Source organism: Perognathus longimembris, chromosome 20, assembly GCF_023159225.1.
Source record: "Perognathus longimembris pacificus isolate PPM17 chromosome 20, ASM2315922v1, whole genome shotgun sequence".
Classification (NCBI taxonomy): domain Eukaryota; kingdom Metazoa; phylum Chordata; class Mammalia; order Rodentia; family Heteromyidae; genus Perognathus; species Perognathus longimembris.
Genome location: NC_063180.1, coordinates 1,242,704 through 1,265,611, shown reverse-complemented (window position 1 = coordinate 1,265,611; position 22,908 = coordinate 1,242,704). Strand labels below are relative to the sequence as shown.

The 22,908-nt window shown below is 36.6% G+C and overlaps 1 pseudogene; it reads left to right on the top strand.

The window, feature by feature from the left end:
- LOC125338898 overlaps positions 1 to 22,908 on the top strand; it is a 68,107-nt pseudogene that overhangs the window by 25,949 nt on the left and 19,250 nt on the right.

The window sequence follows — 22,908 nt, the reverse complement described above, 5'->3', positions numbered from 1 at the left end:
GAAAAATATTTATAATATTTTCTAATTTGTCAGGTCGGAAAATTTGATGATTCTAATTTTCCTTTCATAGCAAATTATTGCTTTATTGAAAAGACTCCCTGGCTTCATTCCCCACATTATAAAACACTTCACAAATAAATAGCCTTTAGTCAGCAAGCTGGGAAAGCTCTAAGTTACCCTGAGAGAAGGAATTATATTCAGGGATTACATTTGAGACTTGGCATTTGTATTTGGGCTGAATGGGAAAAAAAAGGAAAACGAAAGTATTGAGATAAATAACACCCTACATTATATGATTCTTATTATTCACATTATCAACCACAGAGAGCCATAATTTTTAGTCTCAATTGGCTAACCATTTTCACAAATACTTTAATTCATTTATTCAATAGATACTCCTTCTTGTCAAATCTATACTAAGGATGATGACACAAAGAACAATATAGCATGGACCAGGCTTTGAAGCATGAAGAAAATGATTGCAAAATTAGACTGTAATGTGCAATGTAAATGGTTTATTTCAAGAATATATGTACAGTACACTAGCTCTGTCAGCTAATCCAGCGGAGCTCATATTTTATCTGTTATTGTCAATACTCAAGGCAGACCATATGACATTTTAAGGTAAGTTAGAAAAGGAAAAAGTTTAAAATTCAAGATAAGGGCTATGGGGAGGGAGGGTTTGATATATATTTTTCCTCTGAGAAAAATATTTAAATTCGTTGTAGAAAATACTTACAACAAGGAGACCAATATAACAAAACACAAGAAAACAAAACCAAATGATTTCATCATTGAAAATTGTCCTATGTGTGTGTGTGTGTGTATACACATGCATTCGTACATACATATACATACATATATACATATATGCACATACATACATATTAAATAGAAACATATATTCATGAAAGTTTACTTCCTCTTGGTAAGCATGAAGAGTGTGTCTGTAGAATGACCTACTCCTAGCTCAGTAAAGCAACTATTTTGAGCAAGAACGATGCCATAGCAGCTGCTATTTCAGGCCTAATATTTCCAAATAGGAGGCAAGTGTCTGGAATTTCTCACCCCACCCAAGCTTTAAGAGTCCCAGTCTTTTATTATTGATATGTAATAATCCTTTAATTTATGTACAAATTCAATGGATTTCCTACCAAAATGGAAACTACTAAGGCATTTGATGTAGAATACACACACACACACACACACACACACACACACACACACACACACGTATATTCATAAGATTGAATTGGATTTTTAAAAAAAAACATTGTAAAATTTTAAGAAAACATAGATATGTCAGACAACCTTGAACCAAAATGTTTATAATGTAAACCAAACCATCAAGAATATGAGAAAAAAAAGAATATGAGAAGGCAGGAAAGGAGAAGCAATATGAGCAATAATATCCACCAATCATCTACAAAAGTTATTAACCAGAATTTATAAAAATTTCTTTTCAACTGTAATAAGTATATTTGATCTCCAAATACAAAGAAGCCACATTTTGAGAATTGAATGGAGAGTTTTCATTAGAAAGCCAGTGACTGTGAGCAGACACAGGTCCTCAAAATATTTGCATCCTGCAATCTATTTAATACTGTTAGGAAACAGCTATGAGGATAGTAGAGTTCAAAAAGAGCAGAGGGAAAAAAAAATCTCAGCAAACCAGATCAACTCTAATGGAGAGTTGAAGAGGAACACCATGATAACTTGAGGAGAGCAGGGAGTCAGGAGGCATGGCCCAGTGGCAGCTGAGGTTGAGGGGCCTAAGTAGGGCCGTGCTTAGGGGGTAGGATTACAAGGAGTCCCAGAATTCACAGCATCTCTAGAGTTGCTAGTCCTATCTATGTTGTCTAAGTCCTATCCCATCTGCTTCTAGGCATTCTTGTGCCTATCACATGGGGGTGGGGATTGGGAAATAGAATTTCACCTCTAACAGTTTTTGGAAAGTCCCCTTTGTCCACCAAGTTGCCAAGATGATGCCAGATACAGCAAGCATCCATATTCCAGATCTTATAATCAGATAACTTGTATAATTACAAGTAAGGAAACTAACTCAGTGGACATTTTTTCAAAGCAGATATAGATAATTGTTAATCATCTGAAAAAATGTGTTCAACATTAACTTATTAGGGAGTGAATCTTAATAAAATAATTTGCACCACTTTTCTTACAGTACCAGGACTATCATAAAAGATGGACTTAACAAATGTTGATGAGAATATGAAAAGATTCCATATAGGCTTTCAGAATTACAAACATGGTTATAGTTAATGTCAGAAAAATACTTTGGCAATTCCTCTAATGCTAGTCATTGAATTGTCATATGACCCAATGATTCTTTCATATATGAAAAAAAATTAACACACGAGGATCACAGAAAATAGAGAAATATGGCTGATCACAAGAGTCTTATACATAATTGACAAAAATGGAAGCCACCCAACTTTTTACATCCCAAAGATTAAACAAATAAAATGTTGTATAACTATACAACACAATATTTTGGACAAGGAAAAACAAAGTCCTGATTCATATGACAACTTAAATAGATTTACAAACATCATTCTCTTACTGAATAAAGTCACTTGTGCAAAAAAATATATTGTATAACCAAATATGTATGAGATAAGAACAGCCAAATTAACAGAGAAGAAAAACAAGTTGTTTTCTGAAGTCTGTTGTGCAAAAAAAATATATAGAAGACAGACTGCTACTATGTAGTGGTAATTTTTTTGTTGTCATGAAAGCATTCCAAACTTGGGGAATTATGATGCTTTCAAATATCCCTGTGCATAGTAAAGATATCAGAATTGTACATTTTAGTGGCTGATTTGATTCCAATATAAATGATCACATACTTATTTCTTTCCACTAGCATTTTTGAAGTGGAAAAACAGAAATTATTTCTATTATACTTTGTGCTGAGCACAGTTATGATTTGAATATGACATGCCCCTTATAGGCTCATGTGCTGAAAAAACTGGTACTTGGCTGGTGTTACTGTCTGGGGAGGTTCTGCAGTTTGGGCAGATAAAATTTGGCTAGAGTTAGTGGGTTACTGACAACAGATTACTGAAGGCATCTTGCTCTTGGACTCTTCCTGTTTTTAAATGAAGTGAAGAAACTAGTACAATATACCACCACCATGATATTCTGCCCAACTTCATGGGACCAAGTGATTATGCATAGAACTCACTGAAAATATGAGCCATAATCAATCCTTCTTTTTAAATTGTCCTATCTAGGTATATTCCTCAGACAAACAAAAATAACCCTAGAAAAACACAAATGAAGAGTATAAACACTTCCTTTATGTGTATACATACACTCGCCAAATAATTTCTACAATAAATATTTTAAAAAAGAAACTTAAGTCCCTCTAAATATAGCCAGACTTTCCTCTCTTTCTGGCAACATTAGGCATGTAATTATTAATTTGCTTCAATGACATGGGCTTCTGTACATCTTTTCTGTACCATATTCAAAAGACCCTTAAGGGAAGGAACAATGCATAATTCATTTTTTTCTTTCTTTTTTTCATTTCTTTATTGTCAAAGTGAAGTACAGAGGGGTTACACTTTTTATGTAAGGCAATGGATACATGTCTTTTTTTTCTCTCAAATTTTTATTATCAAACTGATGTACAGAGAGGTTACAGTATCATACGTTGGGCATTGGATACATTTCTTGTACTGTTTGTTGCCTTGTCCCTCATGCCCCCCTCCCTCCCCCCCTTTCATTCCCCCCCCAGGTGTTCAGTTCACTTACACCAAACAGTTTTGCAAGTATTGCTTTTGTAGTTATTTCTCTTTTCTTACCCTGTGTCTCTCAAATTTGGTATTCCCTTTGAATTTCCTACTTCCAATACCAGTAAACACGGTTTCCAATATACTCAGATAAGATTACAGAGATAGTGTAGGTACAACCATAGGAAGGTGATACAAGAACATCATCAATAATAGAAACTACACATACACATAGGACGTTGAAAGTAGTTACAACTGTGATATATCAATTGTTTCCATAACATGGAGTTCATTTCACTTAGCATCATCTTATGTGTTCCTAAGGGTATAGCTATTGGGCCTTGTGATGCTCTGCTATGGCTTGGCTAAACCTGTACTAATTATTCCCAATAAGGGAGGCCATAGAGTCCACGTTTCTTTGGGTCTGGCTCACTTCACTTAGTATAACTTTTTCCGAGTCCTTCCATTTCCTTACAAATGGAACAATGTCATTCTTTCTGATAGAGGCATAAAATTCCATTGTGTATATGTACCACATTTTCCTGATCCATTCATCTATGGAGGGGCATCTGGGTTGGTTCCAGATTCTCGCTATGACAAATTGTGCTGCGATGAACATTGTTGTGCTGGTGGCATTACTGTGATTTTGTTTGTGGGCTTTTGGATAGATACCCAACAGTGGGGCTGCTGGGTCATAGGGGAGTTCTATATTGAGCCTTCTGAGGAATCTCCATACTGCTTGCCAGAGTGGCTGAACCAGTTTACATTCCCACCAACAATGAAGTAGTGTTCCCTTTTGGCCACATCCCCTCCAAAAATTGTTATTATTAGTTTTCTTGATATATGACATTCTTGCTGGGGTGAGATGGAATCTCAATGTTGTTTTGATTTGCATTTCCTTTATGGCCAGTGATGTAGAGCATTTTTTCATATGTCTATTGGCCATTCTCATTTCCTCATCAGAGAAAGAAAATGGAAAAACCTCCCATGCTCCTGGATTGGGAGGATTAATATATCAAAATGGCAATATTGCCAAAGGCTATCTACAAATTCAATGCAATACCCATTAATGTCCCAACACCATTCTTTAATGAAATAGAGGAAGCAATCCAGAAATTCATATGGAACAATAAAAGACCTAGAATAGCAAAAACACTCCTAAGCAGAAAGAACAGTGCTGGAGGAATTACAATATCCAACTTCAAGCTGTATTATAAAGCTATAGTAATAAAAACAGCTTGGTATTGGCACCGGAACAGGCCTGAAGACCAATGGAACAGAATTGAAGACCCAGAATTGAACCCACAGAACTACACCTACTTAATCTTTGATAAAGGAGCTAAAACAATAGTATGGAAGAAAGATAGCCTCTTTAACAAGTGGTGCTGGCAAAACTGGCTCATCACATGCAACAAACTAAAACTAGATCCTTACATATCACCCTGCACCAAAATCAATTCCAAATGGATTAAAGACCTTGAAATCAAAACAGGCACCCTGAAAACGCTAAAGGAAGGAGTAGGAGAAACACTTGGGCTCCTTGGCACAGGACAGAACTTCCTTAACAAAGACCCTGAAAGGCTACAAATCAAAGAAAGGTTTGACAAATGGGACTGCATCAAACTGCAGAGCTTCTGCACGGCAAAGGACATAGCTCTCAAGATAAACAGAAAGCCCACAGACTGGGAGAAGATCTGTACCGGACATTCAACAGACAAAGGCCTCATCTCTAAAATATATGCAGAACTAAAAAAATTACCTTCTTCCAAAACAAAACCGCAAAGAACCAATAGCCCCCTCATCAAGTGGGCTAAAGACTTACAATGGATACATGTCTTATCCAACTTGTTACCTCCTCTCTCATTTTTGCCTGCCTTTCCCCCTCCCCATTTTGCTCCCTACCATGAGATGTACAGTTGGTTTATACTATATGGCTATGTAGGTATTGCTGTTGCATTGGTTTGTCCTCTTATCCTTTGTCTCTCAATTTTGATATTCCCTTTCCCTTCCCTATTTCCAATCCAGGGTAGTAAAATCAGATACAGTGATATCAGGGGTAAAACCATAGGAAGGGAATACAAGGAAAAAAGAAAATAAAATGGTACAGTTTCACATGGCATGTTGAAAATAACAACAACAATGACATATCACTTGTTTCCATAACTTGAAGTTCATTTGGCTTAGCATCATCTTATGTGTTCATATTGTACATAGCTATTGAGCTATTGTGAACTTCTGCTAGGACTATCCTAGACGTGTACTAATTATTCCCTATGAAGGAAACCATAGAGTCCATGTTTCTTTGGGTCTCTCTCACTTAGTATGATTTTTTTCCAAGTCTTTCCATTTCCTTATGAATAGGGCAGTATCATTCTGATGGAGGCATAGAATTCCATTGTGTATATATACCACATTTTCTTGATCCACTCATGTACTGAGGGACAGAATATACTCGCTCTTTACAAGTACACAAAGAACATTGCACAGAAAGGATTTTATAACAGGACATTTCTTAACAAATCGAAAAAATACATTGAAATCAGTCAGGGTATATTATCTAATCATCATGTTTGAAACTAAAAATCAATGAACAAAATAAAATGTACAAATGCATGAACATTAAGCAAATTACTCTTTAATAATTACTAAGCCAATGCAGAAATATAAAAGGAAATTATAGGATATTTCAACACAGATGAAAAGAAAACACACTGTCCCTAGGAAGGATTAATGATGAACTAGTGAGGTAAGATTCCATGGTTAGTGTTAGAAGGGATATCTACCCTAGACCTTGGATTCCTTCTGCAAACAACATGTTTCCTTCCCCAAAAGTATAACAAGCACTCACCAGAGGCCTTGTGGATACGCTAGCTACCTGAATTTGGACTTTTAGGTTCCCAAACTGTGAACTAAATAAATGTATTTTCATTGTAGACTTCCCAGCCTCAGGTATTTAAATGTAGTAGGTAAAATGTTCAAGTGGGCTAAGTTTGTACTCTTTGGAATTAAAAAATTTAAAAAAATCTAAGAAGAAATAATTTTTAACCTAGTAAAGCTGAAAGTTGATGAATTTGAGAATGTAAACAAACTTGATTAGAATGAGAAACATGAAGGGAAAATACTCCAGAAAAATCCAAATAAAAAGATCATAAGGAACTGCTATAAATGGTTATGGTTATATTATGACAAGTTGTCATAATATAATTTTTAAGAAAAACTGCAATAAACAGAACCTCAGAACAATATTACTTAAAAACATTAATGTGAATGTTTTCAACAATGTGATAGTGAACTTAGTACTGTAATACAGTAGCATATTAAAATCAAAACACCAAGCCAAATTTAGCAGCATATTAAAGTATTATTCATCTTTCCTAAGTGGTATCTATTACTGTAATACAAGGATGGATCAACATACAGAAATCAACCACTAGCTGGTTGCCATTGTATTAATGTCTGTAGTCTTAGCTACATAGGAGACAGAGATCAGTAAAATTTCAGCTCCAAGCCATCAGAGGCAGAATGTTTATACTACCTCTAAATGGAGACAAGTTTCAAGAGGTAGCTTACACCTGTCATCAGACTATGATGGGATACCCAAAACAAGATTATCACAGTCCCTGATGGGGATACCCAAAATAAGATTATCACTGTCCAGACACGACAAAAACAGAAAGGAAGATGCTGCCTCAAAAACATTCCATGCAGAGCTTCTCCCAATCTGTGGGATTTCTATTTATCTTGCAAGCAAAGAACCAACTGCCTTCTCAACAAATGGGCTAAAGACCTAAAAAGAGACTTCTCTGAAGAGAAAATGAGAATGGACAAGAGACACATGGAGAAATGCTCAACATCACTGGCCATAAAAGAAGTGCAAATCAAAACAACATTGAGATGCGAGCTCAACCCAGTAAGAATGTCGATTATCAAGAAAACTAATAGTAAGAGATGACGGATGGGATGTGGCCAAAAGGGAAACCTACTACACTGTGGATAGGAGTGTAAAGCTTGTTCAACAGCTCTGCAAAGCAGTATGGATGTTCTTTAAAAGGCTAAACATAGAGCTCCCCTATGACCCAGCAGCCCCACTTTGAGGCATCTACCCAAAAGATTACAAGCAGATAATCACAATAGCTCATAGCTATGTATATATGAACACACAAGATGATGCTAAGCAAAATGAACTCCAAGTTATGGAAACAGTGATTTATTATTGTTGTTATTTTCAATATGCCATGTGAAAATATGCCTTTTTCTTTTGTCTTTCTTCCCCATGGTTTTACCCCTGATATTACTGTAACTGATTTGTTACCCTTGATATTGTATGTATGTATATTGGAACTAGGGAAGAGAAGGGGAACATCAAAATGGAGATACAAAGGATAAAAAGACAAACCAATTCAACAGCAATACTTACAAAACTATATTCTGTAAACCAACTGTATAACTGATGGTTGGGGAATGGGGAGGAGGGCAGGTTGGGAGGGGATAAGGGAGGAGGTAACAAATTGGATAAGAAATGTACTCACTGCCTTATGTATGAAACTGTAACCCCTCTGTACATCCCTTTGACAATAAAGAAATAAATATTTTTTTTAAAAATCTAACATACAAACTTCAAAATAAATTGATGTAATAAAGGTCTGGATGCATGACTTAGTGAGAAAACTTGTCTATCGTGCATATGACCTTTAATCCAAACCTCCCTAATGCCTCCAATAAACCATTATACTAAAAATAATATCAGAATAAAGAAAACAAGAATAATCATCTCTATTTTTTTCAGATTCAGTATCTTGAATTAGCAATAGAATAAAAAAAAGCATAATGAATTTTTTTCTTCTAAAATCGGGAAATAAAAACCTCTGTACATTACTTTGACAACAAATAAGTAATTATTCAGAAAAAAAAAAGAAAATCAGGAAAAAAGATAGGATTTCTCTTTTTCCACTTCTATTTAGCATAGTGGTAGAGCAATTAAGCATGAATAAAATGGTATCCAACCAAGAACCAAAATTATAGATGGTTGTAGATTATATGATTTTATGGGTAGAAATATCTGAATGATTCCCTTAAAATGTCTCTGAAACAATGAATAAATTCAGAAAATTTGCAAAATTGGTATGCAAGGATCAGCTGTGATTTTACATACCACTAGTAAAAACTTCAAAAATATTTTTAGAATACAATTCTTATTTTCTAATAACAAAAAAGAAGAAAAATATTTAGGAATTATAGGAGAAGAAAGACTTGTATTATTAATTTATACAGGATTTCAGAAAGCAAATAAAGCAACATATAAACAGAATGAAGGCCTGTGTTAACGGATTGGGAGATTTAATATGTTAAAATGACAATACCACCCTTCAAATGATCTACAGATTCTATTCAAGTAGCATAAAAATACCAATATATTTTTTCAGAAACAAAAAAATTCATCCTTAAATTTATATAGAATCCCATGGAACTCTGAATAAACAAAATAATCTTCAAAAAGCAAAACTAAAGACAGCCTTCTAGTTCCTGGCTTCAATATTTACTTCAAAGCCACAGTAATGAAAACAATTGCTACCAAGCTCAGGGTAGATGTATAGACCAATCGCATAAAATAGAGGTCAGATGTAAATCCACATACTTAAATTTCAAAACTATTCAGTGGGGGAAAAGTGAACTTTTCAGCTAATTGGGTTAGGAAAGTTAAGTGTCCACATTCACAGAGCAAAGCTGGTCCCTTCCTCACACTATGTATAAAAATTAGCTCAAGATGAATCAAAGAACCCAGTGTAAGGGCTAAAACTTATACACTCTTATATGGAACAACTGGAGTGGGGGGAGCATAATATATCATTTGACAATTTCCTAGATAAGATCCAAGAATGCAGAGATCAGAATAAAAAAATAGATAAGATGGACTACACTATCATTAGATATATCAGTGCATGAAACAATACTACCAATAAAGCGATGGCACTCCATGGGAAGAAAGAAGAAATTTTCAAATTATATACCCAGCAAGACGTTGGTACTCAGGATATATAAAGCATTTTATTTCAACAACAAAAAATCAGTAACCACCTTCAAAATTGGTACACAAATTGAATAAGCATGTCCCCAAAGAAGACAGCCAACAAATGTGTACACAGGGAAGGGAAATGTACATTAAAATCAAAAGACTAATATCATTTTGTATTTACTCAGATGGTTATCATCAAAATAGAAAGTATTGGCACATGTGTGGAAAATCTAGAATTTTTATTCATTACTGATTAGATTGTAAAATGACATGGCCACAGAAAACAGGACGGTTGTTTCTTTAAAAAGTATAAATAGCACTGTCATGCCTAATGTACAAATTGAATTATCAGGATTTTCACTTTTTGAAAATATACTGAAAATAATAGAAAGCAAAAATTCAAACAGGTACATGTGATTTATAGCAGCATAACTTTCCCAAAAGATTGAAAGACCCAATTGCCATTGATAGATGAATGGATAACCACCAAGGGATACGCACACATACAATGGAGCATTGTCAACATAAAGAGAAATACCATAAGCAAGTTGCTGGTGGCTCATGCCTATAATCATACTTACTCAAAAGTTTGACATCCAAGGATTGCAGATGAAAGATAGGCAAGCAGGAAAGTGTGTGAGAATCTTATCTCATTAAACCACCAAAAAAGCCAGAAGTGGAGCTGTGGTTCAAGTGGCAGGGTGCTGAAGGACAGTGCCCGAGGAATAAAAAAAAAAAAGACAAAGAAGAAGGAAAGCTAAGGGAAGAGAAGGAAGGGCAGGGGAGGGAAAGGGAAGGGAAGGAAGGAATGGTAAACTTATACAAGACAAAAGGTACAGAAATGAAAATCAAGGGCAAAATGGAAAAAAGCACAGGGATGGGACAAAGTGTGGATCAATTCAGAAGTGATACTCGCTAGATACTATGTTGGAACTGAAACTATACAACTGGGAGAGAGGGGGAGGAGGAAAACTGGGAGAAAGTTGTTGTAGAGCTGACTTCATCTTGATTAGGGAAACATGGTAGGAAATGTTGGGGGGAATAGTGCTGACTCCATCTTGATTATTAGGTCAACCTTACCCCCAAACATTCTGCTTCTGTAAATGGCTTGCTTAGCTTGTTATTTGCTCTACCCACTGTGTCAAGCCTCTACATCTGTGCTATGCTTTTACCTTTATAAACCCCAACTTGAGGACTGTTCAGGGTGATGGTGGCAGCTCCCAAATTTGCGCTGTGTCCCTGGCTGGTCAATTTGCTTTATGCTTCCCCAATAAATCCATCTTTTTGCTTGATACTGTGGTGGACTCTTGGAGAGACTGGGAATTCCCTCCCTCGAACCCTGTAACATTTCTTACCCCATAACAAAAGTGAGGGAAGGAGTGGCACTGTTCAAGAACAAATATACTCAGAACAAATAATGTTTATATTGGTTACTTATTTAGGGGGACGTTGGTACTGCACTGTGTATAGTAAAGGCAAAGGAATAAGGTGATATTAGTTACTGATGACTTTTGTATTTAATTGTTTTCTGAGAAGATGGGGCTAAAAAATTTTAAATGCCAGAGAAATCCTGAGTAAAACGATAAAATATGAACATATGGAGGGAGTTTATAAAACAGAAACATCATAACTGGGATATTTAAATAAGTATTCTCTACTGTAAGATCCACCCCTGAGGGCTCCATGCCTGGTTAAGTCTCAACCCAGTTACCTGGGTAACCAGCCTACCTGGAAACAGTTACTCCCCCCTTCTCTGAGGTTATGTCCTAATTCACCTTGCCACACCTCCCTGCCCCTGCCCTAGATAAGGCAGGGCCAGGCAGGCTCCAGGGTGGCATGATCTCGGCCAGTGGCCAGCAGTTCGGTAATGAACTGCCTGAGTACTGAGTGGCATTCTTCTTTATCGGCTACCTACTTCAATAACTCTTACATATTTTTTCCCTCATTCTCCCCCACCTCCCAAGTTGAACAATAAATGTACTCATTGCCTTACATATGAATCTGTAACCCCTGTGTACCACACTTTGACAATAAAGAAAAAAGTTTAATTAAAAAAAATAACTTACATAGGAGGGGCCAGGGGCATCCTTAAGCCCGCAGCCTCCACTGGCCTGCTGCTTTGGAGCCTGCTACAGACTGTGCTCTGCCCGTGCCTCCCACTCCCTGCATGTCTTCCTTGTAGCAGAAAAGCATAAAAGAATCAGGAAAAGGTGGAGATAAAGGATATTCAGTATCCAAACCAGGAAATTGACAAAAAAAAAGTGCACAATTTTGAGGACGAGTTAACATGTCCCATTGTTGCAGTACTTTTGAAGATCCTGTGTATTACCATGTTCTCATAAATTTTGTAGAAATTGTTTGAAAAACGTTCTTCAGGTATCTGGTAATTTTTATAAATCAAGACATTTGTGAATTCCACTCAAATGCCCTAATTGAAGAAGTATTATTGAAATTGTTCCAGTCGTATTGAATCTTTAACCTGATAATTTTGCATTCAGGGCTATTATTGAAAAGTACCAGGAGGAAGACCATCCAGATATTGTCACCTGCCCTAAACACTGTAGGCAACCGTTGAATGTTTATTGTCTGCTGGATAAAAAATTAGTTTGTGGTTATTGCCTAACTAGAGGTCAACATCATGGTCATCTTTCTTATAGATGACCTTCACAGTACCTATCTGAAAGGAAAGAACACACCACAAAGATTGCTTAAGCAGCTTGCTGGTGCACAATGGACAGCTATTACTCATCTTACTGAAAAGCTAGAAGAAGAGAAATCCCATTCAAAGAAAATGGTGCAAAGTGACAAGGAAGTTGTTCTCCAGCATTTTGAGGAGCTTATTGATATATTAGAACAGAAAAAGAAGAATTTCCTAACTGCTCTCTGTGATGTTGGCAATTTGTGTTACGGGTGCAGGAGGGGGGGTGTTCCACGTCCCCCCAAGAGTCCACCACACAGAGACAGTCTCAAGCAAAAAGATGGGTTTATTGGGGAAGCAAAAAGCAAATTGTCTGGCCAGGGACACAGCAAAGACTCGGGAGCTGAAACTATTACCCTGAAAAGTGGACTGACCAGCCAGGGACACAGCACAAACCCAGGAGCTGCCACCATGATCCCAGCAGTCCTCACTCAAATTGGGATTTATAAAAGTAAAAGCATAGCACAGATATAGGGGCTTGATACAGGGGGTAGAGCATGCAATCAGTTCACAGATGTAGGAGGTTGATGCAGGAGATAGAGCATGCAACAAAGCAAACATGGTACAGATGTAGGAAGGTTTACACAGGGGATAAAGCACATAAGTTAAGCAAGCTATTTACAGAAGCAGAATTTTGGGGTCAGGTTGACCTAATAGTCAAGATTGAGCCAGCTCTATTCCACCCAACATTTCCTACCATGTTTTCCTAATCAAAATGGAGTCAGATATACAACAATTTGATGAGTCAAGAATGTAATGGGGTGGAGGGATCCCCAATCCTCCAAGAGTCCACCACTCAGAGACAGTCTCAAGTAAAAAGATGGGTTTATTGGGGAAGTAAAAAGTGAACTGACTGGCCAGGGTTGCAGCCCAGACTCGGGAGCTGGGACTGCGCTTGCAGGGCTGCACTCAGGGTCAGGTTATAAGGACAAATACCACATGGTCAAGCCTGCCACACACAGGTGGCAAATGAGGATACAACACTTACAGAGCATGCCAGATCACATGCAGGTTGCCAATGGAGTCACAATCTGCCTCATAACAACTGTTGGAGCCAACCTATCATGTTAGCTAGAATTGGCACATGGATTTGGCGGGGCTCACATGAAGCAGGCAGATATGCCTACTCACAGGACAGCAAAGGTTTAACCTTGAATGTTCCACAACTCAGGTGGTCAAGCAGTTTACATAATCTTACCACAGCAAAGGGGAACTTCCCTGGACAGGGCAGGGGAGATCTTAGTGAAGATGGAGTCGGCATCTGCTCTCTATAACTAATCTGAGATGGAGTCAATCTGACACCCCTCAACAGCCAGTGATGACACTGGACAGATCTGACCTCCACATTGCAAAAAATATACTCCACATATTGAAATATTTAAAGAAATATGGGAGCCACAGCTTGAATTGGTTACCACAACCACATCTTTACAAGAAGAATCTCCATTTAAATTTCTAGAAAAAATTGCTGATGTTCACCAACATGTGCAGATACTGAAAGAAAGACCACGTTCTGATGTCCAATCTGTTGAAATTCAACCTCAGGTAAGCAAAGTACTAAAAGAAGAATGGAGCAGAAAGGAAATTGAAAAAAGTAAGAGAACTTTTATTCCTAAAATGAAGATTTATTCTAAAAGGGTGCCCTGTTCCTGGCCTGATAAGAATGAAAAAGAGATTGAGTTTTTTAAAGATATTTAATATTGTTATAGTCACACTGATTCCAGTGATGATAATGTTGATACTCCTTTTCAACCATCACATAATAACCTTAAATGAAATAACTTCAGTATGTTTTTCTGAAGTCTCTGTCCGTTTACCAAAGTTTATTTAACAATTTGCATGATTTACAAAATATACTGTCACAGTTTTTTTTAAAAGGACTCGCTGTGGGGAGTAACTGCTTCCAGTTATGCTGGTTACCCAGGTAACTAGGTGGAGACTTAACCAGGCATCTGCATGGAGCCCTCATGCGGTGGACCTTGCATCTACTAGATGGTTCCTCCGCATATGGTCATGTGACAAGTTGGACCTAAAGAAATATGAAGAGAGATATTGCATGTCATGTTCATATTGAACATTAATTGCCCGTGCCTCCCCAGCCCTCTCTGTGGAGGCAAAAATGAATCCTGAGCTTGTATTGAAAAAAATGACATGAGAAGATATTGGTGCCTTTGTCCAGCTGGGTCCCTGAGGGATTCTAGTGAACAGAGCTTGACTTGCCAACTGCCTTTAGACACAGCATAATAGGAAATAGTCCTTTGATTTTGTGAAGCTATTCAGATTTAGAGGTTTTATTTTACTGCAGCATAACTTAGGCTCACCTGAATAATACATTATCCACCATCACCACTTCATCATCAAAGGAGAAATTCACAGCAGTGCCCAGGCTCAGGTGAAGATTTCTTTCAGAGCAATAATTCATCTTGTATAAGAAATTTTCTTTTCAAGCTTAGAGAAGGAGATGAAGAAGAGAGGCCACCAACTGCTTTGCGGAGATAGAGGTAATGACCACTGAGGAATCTGTGGGTTTATAAAATGCCACGGATAAAATGCTGAATGTTTTAATTCTTTGCATTCTCTGTGACAAATCATTGTGTCCATTTTGTTTGTTACAGCCTTTATGGAAATACAGCTCCTCCTCTTCAGAATAAAGTAAGTATGCCTTAACAATGACAGTGTCTTACATCAAGGATAAGCTATGAAATGTTATAGAAATGGGACGACCATGTGCATTAGCACTCCCAATATCTTGCAAATGATTTTTTTTCCCTGTAGCTTTGTTTATTTACTAATTTTTAGTGAGAAAAAAATACCGACAAAAGAGTAAGATCCACAATAAGTAAGCATCTTCTAACAATTCATAAAAAAATGGTTAAAATTTCAGTACAACCTGAGGCACTGGTGACTCCCACCTATATTTCTAGCTATTCAAGAGGCTGAGATCTGAGGATTGTAGTTAAGAGCCAATCTACGAACACAGATCTAATAGATCAGTAAAAACAAAAACTGAAAGTGGAGCTTTGGCTCAATGGGTAGAGTACTATCCTTAAGCAAACTAAGAGAAAATGACCAGGTGTTGAATTCAAGCCCCAGTACTGGTGCCTCTGCACACACACACACACACACACACACACACACACACACACACACACACTAATAAAAAGGAGAAAAAGATTCGAAGACACTTGAGTGACAATGACTTACATCTATAATCATAATTATTCGGAGTCAAAGATCAAGAGGATCACAGTTTTAGGTTAGCCTAGGAAATAAGTTATACCACACTCTGCCAGACTAAGTGGAAGCATAAATAGGCATATAATGATCCAGTCTGGCCTGGGGAAAAAGCAATACTCATAATTTATTGCCATATACTCATCCTGTATTACTCATACTTCATAGACCACATCACTTCTCTCAACAGTCAGTGTTTTTGCAACTTATTTGCCTCATGGTGTGCATCATCCCGGACTACACTCTCCACAAGACGTCCCACCCTGGTCATCTTTAAGCAGTTCAACCACATGTGCATCACTATCTCCCAAGCCCCAAACATTTCTGCCTCTAGTTACATCCCTCACGGCATACACCAAGATAAATTACTAACTACACACTCCCAGTAAGCAATCTTATTAGAGTCCAAGACAAGGATCTCATTACATCTTTCCAGTCAAACATCTGATTACCATGCTTAGGCTCATTACACTGCCTACAGAGCCACTGTCTCATTACATGTTTTTAAGGAACTTGGGTATACATGAAGAACTTTGAACACTGGTATCATTAGACCTGTTCTGTCACATCCTATCTCATATCGGTTTCTAGCAACACATTTATATGACTTCTGGGAGCCAGCCTTGCCAAATACTGGTGTGCCTGGGGGAGTGAAATTATACAAGTAGTCAGAAAGCATGTATTATAGTCAAACAATCAAGTTAGCAATGTTATATCCATGGACAACTGTGAAGGCTTAGGGATACTCATCAGGTAAACATAGATAAGCCCTATTATTTTTCTGGATATTTTTCAGCACTTACATAAACAAATTTATTGAAATAAAATTAAGAAACATAGAAAAGGAATAATAAGGAATACCACTATTTGATTATGCTACTGTTTGCATCTTTAATATCTCCAGAAGGCTCATGGAAAGAACTTGGCCTTCAGTTTTGCACTTTTGGAAGATGCTTAAAGAAATGCGTGTTCGGACATTTTATGTGCATGAATAATATATTTATTCTCTCATATTTTGGATTTGGGACTTGACAGATTCAGGAGATTGAATTATTTCAATGAATGCACATTAATTCTTTATTGAAAGTAAAATGTAATTAAAAATAGAAAGCAAGAAGTAATAAAGGACCAATTTTTTGCTAAATTTGTGTGTGAGTGTGTGTATGTGTGTGTGTGTATGTGGGGGGGGTTGGTTGGTTGTTGTAAGGGGCAATCACCCTTACAATTATATCATTGCACTGGTTACAAATACTTGAGGTGAGCAGATAGATAGATAGATAGATGTAGGCAAGCGTAAACTAATTATTTAACACTTAATAATTAATTATGCTAAAAAATTAGTGTTAATTTTGTATAGTGGTGTTAATGCTATTGAGCTTTTGTTTACAAAAGCTCATCTGTCTATTAGAAATAGAGCCTAAAATATTTGTGTGTGGAAGATGGAGTGTTTGATATTTATTTTGAAGTCATCCTTGAGGAAAAGGGCACAAAAATGGCGAGACACAAAGCAAGATGAGCCATTATCTAGTCAGTCCTCATTAAAACTGAAATTATATTCTTTTTACTGTTTTGTCTTTATATGTATTGAATACTAAATTTTGTTTAGATAAAAAATGTCAGTTCTAGCCACATGCTGTTGGCTTACCCCTTTAATCCTATTCATGAGGCTGAGATCTGAGGATTGTGGTTCAAAGTCATCCTAGGTAGAAAAGCCCCATGAGACACTTGTCTCTCATTTAGCCACCAAAACAAGATAAAACTACAGTGTGGGTCTAGAGATGGAATTCTATCCTTGACCAGAAAATCTTGGGTACAGTGCCCATTCCCTAAGTTTAAACTCCAGGACTGGCATAGGGGGGAAAAATAACACACACACACACACACACACACACACACACACACACACACAAATCCACTAGTTGGTATACACTACTTAAATCAAGTAGTCAAAAAAAATTTTAAACGTGGACGAGCACACTGCATGTTATTTGTAAACACCTACAGGAAAGCAATTATTATAATAATTTAAATTATTTTAAGTATGTGCTATTAACCTAGAAATATTTACACTTTCAATAATTTACTATCATTATTTGGTTTGCTGACTTGTTTCTAGGCACAATGTTAAATAAAATAAGAAGCAAAACCTGGGCCTTTCTGTTAAGGTCTTCAGAAGCATTCAAAAGAAATGTCAAGGCTATCACAAAGGGTGAGCATCATGGGAATGTGTAAACTTAAAGCAACTATCTATAGAAGTACTTAGGAGAAATAGTTCTACAACCTTCCAACATGGTAGTGGTACAATCTAATCCTGGAATTTATTTAATTAATAGGCTTTAATAAGATGAATATTGTAGAATACAATGAATAAAAGGACAAATGCTAAGCAAAAAAACAAAAATCAGAACATGCAAGAGAAAACAAGACATTATAACATAACTGAAAACAGTTTAGCATAGAAGGAAGTCAGGTTTTCATGGAATATTCGTGAGACAGGCAGGTCCCAGAGGAGATCTGGTATAACATTTAATTAGCAGCAACTGGCATTCTAAGGAACTAAAAAATGGGTACGAGAGTATATCTAAACTAGGCAATAAAAATAGAGAAAAATTTGAAGTCATGGACTAATATCATGGCTTTTTTTTGGAGGAAATAATAGATAAGGAAGATTAAAGGCAAGATTGTGGTTATTCAACTGCTGTCCAGTGTTAAAAGTTGTTCAAATTTGAAACCCTTTGGAATAGGAGAGAAACACTACATTTTCTATTAATAATAAAGGAGAAAAATTTTCAAATGTGCAAACTGAGACTGGAGATTTTCACTTGGCCCAAATGAAGAAGTATTTCTTTTGACAATTAATTATGTGAAAGTCACAAGCTCTCCAGAACGGCATTAAGTAGCTTTTGGCTCAAAGCAAAGACCTCACTGATCATAATTTAATGTTTTTGACATATTTGTTCATTCAGTTATTCCACGAGTGCACTTATCAACTTCTCACGGCCAAAATCTCAATACTGATCATAGTCTTTGAGAAACCCAAGGGTGAATAAATTTTAACATTTAAGATGCAAGTGACTATTTTAAGAGATAGGGCAAATAATTGAATCAACAGTGAAAATATATCTGGAAATATTCCCAGTGAAACTATATACACAAGTCAAAACACAAGGCAGATCAAGCAAATGATATTTTCTCTGTTGCATTTTTAGCCATTTTTCTAGGAAACAGCACCATTACCATCTAAAAGTAGAGTACCATGTCACAAACAGAATTTCTGTTCAATAAACCATTCATTTTGTAGAGATGATTGAACTCATAATTTTAAAGCAAAAATATAAACAAATATGGACAATAAGGCATTTCACTCACACCTGTCTCCGCATATACTTTTAATGCACAGGTGTCCAATTCCACACACAAGCTGAATTCAAGGTTTTGTACACTAGTTGATGAATCAACATTTTTAACTTTCCCAAATTGGCCCCTGATAGCTATCAGTTAATTTGGTGGTTGTTTTTGCATTTTTTAACACAACAGTGGGTTTTGAATATGTTCTTGCCTCCCACCTTATGAATAGTAGGGGGGGAAAAAAGAAATGTTGAGGTAAGTGGTAAAACTCTGATTTTCTTAAGTGAAAACAAACACAGACTAAAGAACCATCACACTCAAATGAGAGCAACTATATCTTATATAAAATCAGCATCAGTAAACTTTAGTCTGAGGGGATAATTTATTGTCAATGTAATGATGGACTTTAATATTTAAAATTTCAACACATTATTGAATATAATGATCTGATTTTTCAGTTTTCCATTGTTGAAAGTTGTGACAATCACTGTCATTCTTCCATATGATAATGTTGTATCTTTAGAGAAACATAAGATTTTATGGTGAGGAAGGGTTGTCCATAATTGGAAACTGAAAACTAGGAGGCATTTTTGTTGTTGAATTTGAGGTTTAAACCAAGTCTGTGAATGAATCATTTTCATATCTCTTGTAAATAAGGAAATCAAAGTTTATTTGGATTATTATATGATCCCTGTTAAATAATTTACAAATGTCAGATTTAAAGGCAACTACAGTGCTATTCCCATCTATAAATTCAGACAAATTCCACAAAAATGTATACACATATAAAAACACAAAATTTATTTCCTGAGCAATTGGAGCATGAGAGGATTAAGTTAACAAAAATCTGCTGTTGTTTTTGTTTTGACCTTTCCCTTAACTGCCTCAGCGTGAGTTTCTCCTAAACCAAAACCTGCAACTCTGGCTTAGTTCTGACTGTCAATAGTGATTGAGATCTGCCTAAGCTGAAGTGAGAGATAGGAAGTGATAACACAAGCAACAAGTGAGAAGTGAGAAAGAGCCTGAGGTAAGGATAAGTTAAAAAATGTGGACCCCATTTCAGTTGCTATGGACCCTAGAACTAACACATGGATTGAGGCTGAGGCATACTCCCCAAGTGTAGAAAGAGATATATTTAACATGTAATCTTATTCTCACCCATCAAAGGTTTTCCCAATGAAGATATATGAACTACCGCTCCCTGACCCTTCCAGGTTATGTGTGAGTAGGCATCACCTCCAACAGTCAGAGTCAAGAGGGGCTCAGCTAGATCCTGAAGCAAAGCCTTGTGGGATATTGCTGGTTGAAGTTAACCAGAGCTCACAGAAAACTAGTATCTACAGTAAAAGCTGAGATAAGAGACAGACTAGGCCAAAAAAGAGGTGAACAATAAACAAAAGAGCACACTTGTAGCCTGTATCTATGTGTAAATATGTTTGATCACCCATTCTTCTAACTATTCAATAAATATTTTAAGCTTATGCTACTAATTTTGTTCTAAGAATTTGGAAAAACCATTGTGAGTATTCCTCTTTTTAATGGTATTTGGACAAAATTTTGGGCCTTACTAGGCTGGCAAAATACCACTGAGCCACAAGTTCAGCCTGGGTTTTTATTGGTTATTTTAGAATAGGGTCTTGCTTTCCATCTGGCACACCTCAGTTCTGATCTGCCTACATTAAGTTTCAGGTGGTTACTGGATGGCTGTCATATCCTATCATGTCTACCTTTACTTCCGTGTGAAGTCTCATGAATTTTTGTGTCTTGGGTGGTCTCAAAATGCAATCTTTCCATTCTCAGAATATCAAGTAACTATAATTACAGGTGTCAACCACTAATATTCAGTATGTGGGTATATCCATAAATAAACACAGATATACACAAGCAAATGCATTCTCACACACATTAACATGCACAGAATCAGTCCTAATAATCAAAGACATGAAATATTCTAATGAAAAGAGGCATGTAGACCTTAGCACTGTCTACAAGAATTGTCAGTTGCATTCAAAGCACATAGATGGTCAATTCTCTCAGCAGAGAGCATTTCAGAAGTTCTAGTTATCGAGAGATTGCAATACTATACTCTCCCATGTCTTTCTGTTTTTCTACTAATGATCTCTTGAATTTCTCTCCTCTTTCAAAGTCCTGAGGGCAGTGGGGGGTGGTAGGGCTCAACCACTGCCTTCAGGATAAGGAAGCTGAAAATTCCAGACAAAGGAGACTAGAATGGAAAACCTACTATGAAAAATTTGAGTTAGACCAATTATAATTTTTTCCTTTGCACTGTTTAGTAGAAAATATTCTCAAGGGAAGTGCAGTAGTAGGTTAAGAAAGATGAATGATCCTAGTTTGAAAACCATTAGGAAATACTATAATAAGACTTCAGGATAAGCCTGATAAAGGCAATAGCTGAAATAAGGTTAGGTTTGAAAGGAAAGAAATTCAAAGAATAACTTGATGGAAGGATTAATGTTTGTGCTTTGTGTGCAATATTCAAGGTACTCTAAGTAATGTCTGATTGGAACATGGGTGGAGTATGTGCTCACATAAGAGTATTGTCTAAGTACAGACATCAGATCAGCGATATCAAAGAACCTTTCAGATTTGGGTCAAACAAATTTGGAACAAATTTGGGTATGGGGAAGACACAGACAGGATGCATGGAAGAATGAGAGCAACAGGAGCCAAATATGTAGGAAGACAAATTGAGAACTGAATGTAGAAAGCCCATAGCTGAAGCAGCAGAAGAGTGCTGGCTGTGGCCATGGAGGCGAATTAGTACATTTCTAGAGAATGACACTGAAAGTCTTCAATACCCTGATCAGGTCCTTTGTCTGAATGGTCTTGAAGAATGAGTGAAGGGAGAAGTATAGATCAAACGTTTATTGCAGAAAAAGCAGATCTTCCACTAGGAAAGGGATTTGTTATAGAAGAATTAATGTTTGTCTAGGAGAGAGCTACATGATATCCAAGATTAATGGCCAGCCAGTAGGCCACATTAGTTCCTACTCAGAAGCTCTGTGCAGCCTGCACAAGCTTTCCGCAAGCTATTTCGACCTTTTGACTAAATGCCCATTCTAATGCACAACTCAAATCAGGTGTCCAATCAGTCCAACCAGCCTGTTGATCATGTGCAAGTCTTCCATCATCCACAATGGGCCATGGTGTGCTGCCCATACCTTGAATTCAGCAGTTCTCAAGGCCATAATTATGTGATATCAAAAAGTGAGAATGCTCAAGGCCATGATGAAGGTTGCATAACCTTTGTGGAAGGGAGCCTTTGTCCTGACTGCCTAGTTCAGTTCTTTTCTGCTCTTAAGAGGATACAGGGAAAAATGACTGGTGTCTTGGAAAGAGAATACCTTAATTCTTCCAATACATTTGGAGAGACAAAAACGTTATTGGAAGGTGCCTTTAGATATTAGTAGTGAAATCACTGATTATGTGGGATATGGTTAAAAGTGAACAGAAGATGGCACCCATTGACTTAAAGTTAAGGGCGTATGGGAAGAGAAAGTAAGGGCTTAACAAAGGAGCCAGTAAAGTTAGTAAACCATTTATGGAACATAAATGTTAGAGGTCATCATATGATTAAGGTTAATTTTAATTAAAAATATTTTTAATGTATTACAATGCTAAGCTATCTCAGGCTTGGAGGAGTTTCATGATTTTAGGAGTGCAGTGAATAATTAACAGAGCAAGATTCCAATGTAATGTTCATCTAGTGTGTTTTCTTGTCAGTGTTCTTATTACATCCACCTTATTATGAATTAGCTATGTGTAGTTAGTATCATTGTGTCTTTTCTCCTCCTTTATAAAACAAAAGTTCAAATTGCATGATCTCTGAGATTCATTTT